This window comes from Myxocyprinus asiaticus, chromosome 36, assembly GCF_019703515.2.
Source record: "Myxocyprinus asiaticus isolate MX2 ecotype Aquarium Trade chromosome 36, UBuf_Myxa_2, whole genome shotgun sequence".
Lineage (NCBI taxonomy): Eukaryota > Metazoa > Chordata > Actinopteri > Cypriniformes > Catostomidae > Myxocyprinus > Myxocyprinus asiaticus.
Window position 1 is genome coordinate 4,701,575 of NC_059379.1, and position 8,426 is coordinate 4,710,000.

Genomic DNA, 8,426 nt, shown 5'->3' on the forward strand with positions numbered 1-8,426 from the left:
TGAGGGGTCATTCATGTGCAACTTCCGAGTGAGAAACACAAATTTACAATAATTCCGATAGCACGTGAAGGCAGCATAAGCTACCCAGCACTGCTTGATCCAAAAGCAAATATTGGAACAGTAATGCAATGACATAATGAGGTGTGCAAAAATGTTGGTGTAACACGAAGGAAATCATTTGTTTTACAATTCAGAAATGAGAGGGAACAGAGTTGAAACTGTGATGACCTTCTTGGAACTTTGCACTTCAGTGGTAACAACTAGTTATTCTAAATAATTAAATATTTACTATTTACCAACATAATGGTAAACAACCAATTATGTAATTACTTGTGCTTTATAATCTGCATGAATAAAAACACTTCATTTTATAGAACTGTAATTGATATATATAACAGTGCCCAATACTCTGACAGATTCAGGTTCATTCGGAGGACCATGATTGTAATTAATTGCAATTCAAATGTTCCACATCTGCCTAAAACTAATGTAAAACAGCACGCTTCAGGGTTTGTAGAGACTTGAGTGAAATAGGAAGAAATGTTCTCCTATCTTCCACTCATGTGCTGTTTGATATCCAACAGAGGGCAGTACAGTTTAGAGGAAATGTACGCACACACACACACACACACACACACACACACACACACACACACACACACACAGGCAGAGAGAAAGTGGTAGATGTTTCAATGGATACTTTAAAGAAATTAAAATATTTTTTGAAATAATTTGTTGTTCCTGCAGCTCAAATGGTGAAATTTGATTCCCAAGGAACATGCTGTCAACGTGCAGATAAAATTAACACACTCTAAATGCACTGTGAATCACTTTGAATAAAAGCATCTGTAAAATTAATTATGAACAATGCTAAAAATAGTCCACCTTAGAATAATTAAAAGATTGGTATGCATGTAAAACCAAATCATATTTTTTTTTTACATTTAAATGCATTTGGCACATACATTTGTGCATTTTACACATAAATTCTTTTAGATGTGTAAATTCCATGAGAATCAAACCTATGGCCATGATGTTGCTAGTGCCATGCTCAACACATACTGTATATGTTATGTTTCTGTGCAATGTTTATGAAAAATTATCAAATATATGATAATAAAAAATAACTATTAGAGAACGTTCTGTATAAGTTCTTATTCGGTTGCCATACCTACAATGTTCTGGTAATGTTAGTTTATGGTTATAAAAATAAAACCTTAAAATAACCATTAGGCAACATTTTGTATAAGTTCTTATTAGGTTCTTATTAAAAAAAAAAAAAAAAAAACTCCCTGCAACGTTCAAGGAATGTTAGTTTATGGTTATACAATTACACCTAAAAAATACCATTAAAAAAACATTATGTGTTCTTATGAAGTTGTTGCACAAAACCCTCCCTGCAACATTCTGGGAACGTTAATTTATGGTTATAAAAATTAAAACCTAAAAATAAACATTAAAGAATGTTCTGTATAAAATCTTATTAGTTTGTCACACACACACACACACACACACACACACACACACACACACACACACACACACACACACACACAAATGATAAAAATAATAAGAAAATCCTTCAATGTTTTGGGAATATTAGTTTATGGCTCTAAAACGGGAGCAAACCTGTTTTTGCTGGGCTATTTTATTTTATTTTAATATATATATATATATATATATATATTTACGTATATATATATATTGTTTTTTTTTTTATTTTTTATTTTTTATTTTTTTTTATTACAAATATCGTATGAGAGATTTTAAACCTGCACATAGCACAAACCTGCACATTCTATCAAATATTTAGAATCGAAACACATTTACAAATCATATGAGATTAATATTATCATGAAGATTTTATGCATACACATTATGAGATACTTTAAGATAAGTGAATGCATTATGAACTAACAATAAACAACAGTAGTTAACATTGTTAACATTAAGATAAAATTATAACAAAATTAGTAAAATAAAATAAAAATTGCATTAAGCAAAATAACGAATGCTGTAAAATATATTATTCATTGTTAGTTCATAACACCCATTGCATTAACTGATACTGACATATACAACCTCATTGTAATGTTACCAATGTAGCAAGCATCACAAAAAGAGAGATTTAGAGTGGAAAAAGAGAAAGGGGGTCGTCAGTGGCCGTGTTTTTTTCACCCCTGTGCACACCGGTGTGCACGCAGAGCATTTGTATGTATATATACAGCAGAAGTGTATAGAAGGGTGTAGGGGGAAGGGGGTAACTGGTGGCCATGCAGGTAGACAAGTAGATGAAGAATGGCCCGTCGTCGCACGCTGATTTCTGCGATTGCTAATGATGCCCGGACAGCAAGACTGGAGCCGACACTAATGAAAGGTGCAGCAACTCCGGAACCTCAAGGGGTTCGATTTAAGAGCGAGAGAGACAGAAAGACAGAGAGAGTTAGAATTAACACTACCACCAGAGCTGCAGGGAAAAAGGGCTTCAGCCCCCCCTTCGTAATTTTGAAGACTTGTTTCAACCTTTCTGTTTTAAACACTCTTTATTGGGGGGTGGGATTCACATGATATTCTTCAGGGGGACATGTCTGTGAGAGGGGCTGGAGTGTATTTCTAGACTTGGATTGCTTACTATAATTGCATTGAAGTCAGCCATTGTTGAAAACTCACTAACTCCCTCTGTGGAATGAGCTCTTTTCTGCTGAAATGCGGGACACGTTTGCTAACATTAGAATTCTGTTTTGTTTTGCTTTTCCATGCTGTATGTAGTGTTGCATTTGCACACGTTCTGCAACATATTTGACTAAACTGAACAATAACCTCTCCGTTATGAATGAGATGGTAAAGAGAAGTTAATTCATATTCAGCAGTGATGTTCTGGGCCCCGAGGAGGCACACTGAGGTATATCTTATTCACTGGGGGGCCCACTCATAAAATATTTGTCCCAGGTCCTGTGAATTTAAGCGATGGATTAAATTGAATATTTGGCTAAGAACCTAATGAGTAAAAACTGGCTTTGGAGCAGTGGAGTAACTTCTTTAGGTCCCCAGTACAAGGCACCAGTCAGGCCGCCTTGGCTGTTTTCGTCTTTCCTTGTCCCCCTCTGTTGTTTTCGTCTTCCGGGTCGTTTTCATTGCCCGTCGGGCCCGTAGTAGTTTCAGTAGCAACTTTTCGGCTGACTTACTGTAGCATTAGAAATACAGTATGTGATAAGATGATAATTATGATAACTATAGTGTAAGTGATGCACTGTGGTCGCAAAACGACATCCACTTAAGTGAGTTCCATTCACAACACAATAACCGTCTCTCTGCACTCTTGTCCAGCATGTGCATTGGACTGTGGTTCACTGTCACACTGGTGAATGAGTTCTGCGGCTTTGTGCCGGTGCCTTTGATGGTAACCTCATGTTGGCCTCTTAGCCCCCCGCCTGGTCAGGCCCTCCACCAACAGGGTGTGTGGCTCTCAGATACCGCCCAGAACTCCAGGAGAGAGGCAGAGAGATGGAGAGACAGCAAGTGAGAATGATTCTCAGAGATAGGCCTGTCCTTTAGTCTGCACTGACCTATCCAATTCCCCGCTCTTCTGCCTGTCCGCCTTTGAACCGCTGACACTGAGTGACTGTTCACTCTGCCTCAGCAGCTGGCTTTGCCGCATCTAATACAGACACATGCTGTTTTAGCCCCTTTCCAGCATGAAAGATAATGAAAGATTCAAAAATAATATTTGTTTTGGTATCACTACCTTTATAATGAAATAGATGCCCTTGACCGGGAGAAAATGCCTTATTTTTTAAAGGAAAGGGTTATATCTGATCAGTGTTTGTGGGTCAAAATACTGTTTTATTCACCTGAGAGATAAAACATCATGGTGCGCGTGGTGCCTTAGACAAGATAAAACATGACTAAAGAAAAATAAAACACATTGTGACAACTTACTCTGTTGTTGTTTGTATAAGAGTAATTTTCTTTAAACAGTGATTTAATTCAGATCACACTATTTTGTGTGTGTGTGTGTGTGTGTGTGTGTGTGTGTGTTTGTATTTGAATTATTATTTTTTTTTTTAAGTTTTCCATATTTTTAAAAACATTTTCTGGAGTATATACCAAATCTTAATACCACAAAACCCAGGCCAAAAATCTTAGAAGCTGAGTTTTTATTTTATTTTATTTTTTATAAATAAATATATTAATTAATTAACTAATAAATATGATTTGAACTTTACATGTCAGCATTTAGTAGAGTCTCTAAAAGAATATAATTTCTCAAAAAATTTGTTTAAAAATAATTAATTTATTGCATTACCGAAATGCTCAAAATGTGCAATGTTTTCCTTTTTCTTTTCTTTTTTTTTTTCAGATGAATCCTTTTTTTTATAACTATGTCTAATTGTTGATTTAAGGATAAATTATGAGCTTTGGCATTCAATAATTGTTTACATTTTCTTGTATGTCTGAATTACTAAATTACTACAAAATTTGCAGGTTAAAGAATCTATGAAACATAATTTAGACATGTGAATGGTCTGGCACCCTCAATCACCATTCATTGTTCATTCACACTTTCATTTTATGAAAAAGTATGCAATGAAAGTGAATGTTGACTGAGCCTAACATCTAGTTTTGTGTGTTTTTATTTTTTTATTTTTTTATTTGTGTGTGTGTGTGTGTGTGTGTATGTGTGTGTGTGTGTGTGTGTGTGTGCATGTGTGTGTGTGTTTGTGTGTGTGTGTGTGTGTGTGTGTTCCACAGCGGAAAGTAAGTCAAAAAAAGGTTTAGAACAACATGTGGTAATGTGAGTAAATGATGACTAAATTGTCATTATTATGGGTAATATCCCATTTAATTATCAAGTTGCAATAAAATCCACCGAGGAGGCACTTGCCCACTTTTGCTCCAAGTATTTTTATATTTCAGTCATGCAGTCTCATGTTCTGTACTTCCTTTTTACTCTCAGTTTGACTCCTGCCCAGTACAGGAAGTGCATGCCTCACTGTAATGCTTGTCTTCTAGTTGCTTGTTTGAAATTCAAAAGCAAAGAGGCCACATGTGTTCCTCAGAGCAAACTAACCCACCTAACCTGTGCTGGTTCTATTTTTCTGTTGAATAAAATATAGCTGGTCATGTCCAGCGATAAATAATATATTTCTGATTATAGATGTTGCTACTTTCGGTGCGCCCCGCAAAATCCACAACCATGAATTTCCTTATGTTTTTCCATTTGAAATATTTCATGTAACAGCCATTGCCAACCCTATACAAAGATATGAATTATTAATTTTAAAGGACTGGCTGCCGAGTTATTTCTGAGTGAATGGGAGATCTGTGGTCAGGGAATGAAATACTTGTGCTTTTCCCTTGGAAATCTCTGTGTGTTTCACATTCTGACAAGAGTGTTGCCCTCATGCAACATAGAGGAGAGTCAGCAATCTTCATTTGCTCTTAAAGGGATACTTCTCCCAAAAATGAAATTTATGTCATCAATTACTCACCCTCATGTTGTTTCAAAAATACATGACTTTCTTTCTTCTGTGAAACACAAAAGGAGATGTTAGGCAAAAAAGCACGGGAGTCGACACGTGAGCCGAAAGTTTCATAGATGAATCACAAAATGACAGTTGCTTTGGCAATTGTGTTTTTTTTTTTTTTTTTTTTTTTATCTCACATTTGCTTTTTATAACACTGTCAGTTAGGTTTAGGTTTAAGGTTTAGGTAGGTATAGAGAATTAACCTTAAAGAAAACACCAGACACTTAATTTGTGAGTGCGCAAAGCACAGTGCTACGCGCATCCACCCTGCGCTATGTCGTATACAATTTCCGTGAGATCGCTAATTCTAAACACAATTTTCATGCCAGCGCAAAGCACAAGTGGGCGTGAGTGGGAGTTTTTCCACTATCTGTGGTTGTATGCAAGCAAACTGTGGGTGTATTGTAAGTAAATGAAGTGGCGCAAAGCGCAGTTTGTATTTTCCTGAGAAACAGGCCATTGCGCTAAGACGTTTGAGAAGCACGTCTGTTTTCAGCACTAAGTCTAAATTCAGTTCCTGCATTTGCAGTTTGAAGATTCCACCAGCAGGTGGTAATAAAGTTAATGTGCAAACTCTGATATAGAAACTCTGAAATATAGTGGAACATCAAATTATGTCCCTGACAGTCACTATTATAGCTGTTGTATGAAATAAACATTTATGAGATGTGTTAAACTATCTACAGGTCATGGTTTATTTTATTTTTTTATTATTATTATTATTATTATTATTATTATTATTATATTATGTATTATTAACATATTATTATATTTTCCCACCTGTTGTTGTACAGTGATTTTAAGTCACTACAAAAGGGGCTGGTGGAAGAAATTGGATAGGGTAAAATGTTTGGAATTGGTATGATTTCTTTGAGCACTTCATTATTCTGGTTATATGTTTGTTTCATTTGAAGTGTAATTTGAATTTAGGAATATTTTTGGTTCAGTTTTTTCATGTTTCAAAAGATAAATGTATTTTTTAAAATTCAACCTGTATTCAATAACGGCATTCATTCGACAAGCAGTGAAGTGTGTGCTGATACAATCACTGTTAATACTACCCATGATTTTAGTGTCAGTAAATGAAAATGATTAATAGTACAGGTACTTACATTCTCACAGAAATGTAATAGAGTGTGCATCCAAGTTGTTACCAGAACCAAATTTTCCATGCGTATAAAGGTGTGTGTCACTGTCATAGAGATATGCCTGACATTCAGCAAGGACTGTTGAACATTGAGTTAATGCACAAAAGAACATACGTCCATATTTCTAATCTTCTAATAATGCATACAGTCCTTTTGCATTGCCAACTTCTTGTGAATGTGCTGTCTTTGTTACATCACTTGTGTTTGACAGGAAATGAAATACATAATAGGATGCAGACGGTTCAATAACCTGAGAAGAACCTCAGAATTAAATTACACTGGACCCAGCCCATTAGCGCTTTGCACAAACCCACTTATGCCTAGACTTAGCTTATACGTGCATGAAAATATCAAAACTTCATGGCCATGTCCACTGACTTTGTGTGTATGACTTATGGCATAGTGCTACGCTGTGATCAGGGCCCATGATCAGTTTGGGAGAAAATATAACTCTCTTTCAGCACCACAATGTGGACATTTCAACTCAGAACTGCCACGATATGTGTAATTAGCCACGTAATAGTGCAATATATACGATATTATCGTAATCATAATATAGTGTGCTTTTTTAGCGCAATACACGTTTCTTCTAAATGGCCCCTAAGTCGCTTTGGATAAGCATCTCTCAAATGCATAAATGTAAATGTGAAAAATTCCACCAAGCTTGCAGAGGAAACTCAGAGATTTGGCCGCTTCCAGTGGGGAAATCAAGAGCAGAGAAGTTGGATCTTTGAAACTGTCCATCCCCGTTGGATTGCTCTTGGCCGTTCTTTCGCTAACTGTCTGCTCTGTATCTAAATTCACAAACACTCTTTTTTTATTATTATTTTTCAGAACAGTATGGAGTCTGATTGGATTTCACTTAGTGCTCTCAACATGTCCATGTTCAACTAAACGCATCAGACACTAAGAAAACATTTCTGGGTAACGCTGCTCATTTATACAGACGTGGGGGATCAATGCACACATTATGCTCCAATTTTTTGTTTCCTGGGCAACATAAAGTGCAACCATTCACCCTCCGATGGAGTTTAACATTTGAGATTTTTGGCCTCTGGTTACCCTCCCATCAGCATGCCAGGGATACCTTAACACACACACATTCTAACACAGGACATTGAATTGTAACTGAGTTGCTAAAATCCATCCCAAATACTGTGTCAACCACACAGAGCTCATCCTAGTTCTGAGTATAGATTTTTAATTGCGGCAAGATGTATCTCACATAGATAAATGGTCTCATCAGTGTGGTGACTGACTCCGTTTGTTTGCCCAATAAAAATGGCTCAAACAGGGCTCAGATTTGCCAAGATACCAAAGTCTGTGATCAAAAGTTAGAGATTTTTCATCAAATTCTTCCAAATTATCTGAACTACACTATGCACATTAATTATATAGTAGCTCTATTTCCAAAATATATGTCAACAATTGTCTCATTTGTGTCTGTTTTTATTTCTTTGAAGGATTTTTATTAAAAATCTCTGAGACAAAAAAATAAAAAAATCCTCTGGGAACTCCAATCAGAATTTGGAGTCCGAACTCTCTGTTTTATAAAAGAAAATGTAACATGTGGGAACAGTCCAGTCTGAATTATGACTAAATGCTTAACGGTGAAGTTGGTGAAATTGTGTGTTTATTTGTCTAGCACTTTGTCTTGTTGGAAATAGTACACTCTTGTGATTTTAGTCTACAGTTTTTGTTCTTATATATTTTGCTTTCCTTGAAAAGCAATTATTAGAAAGTAAATGTT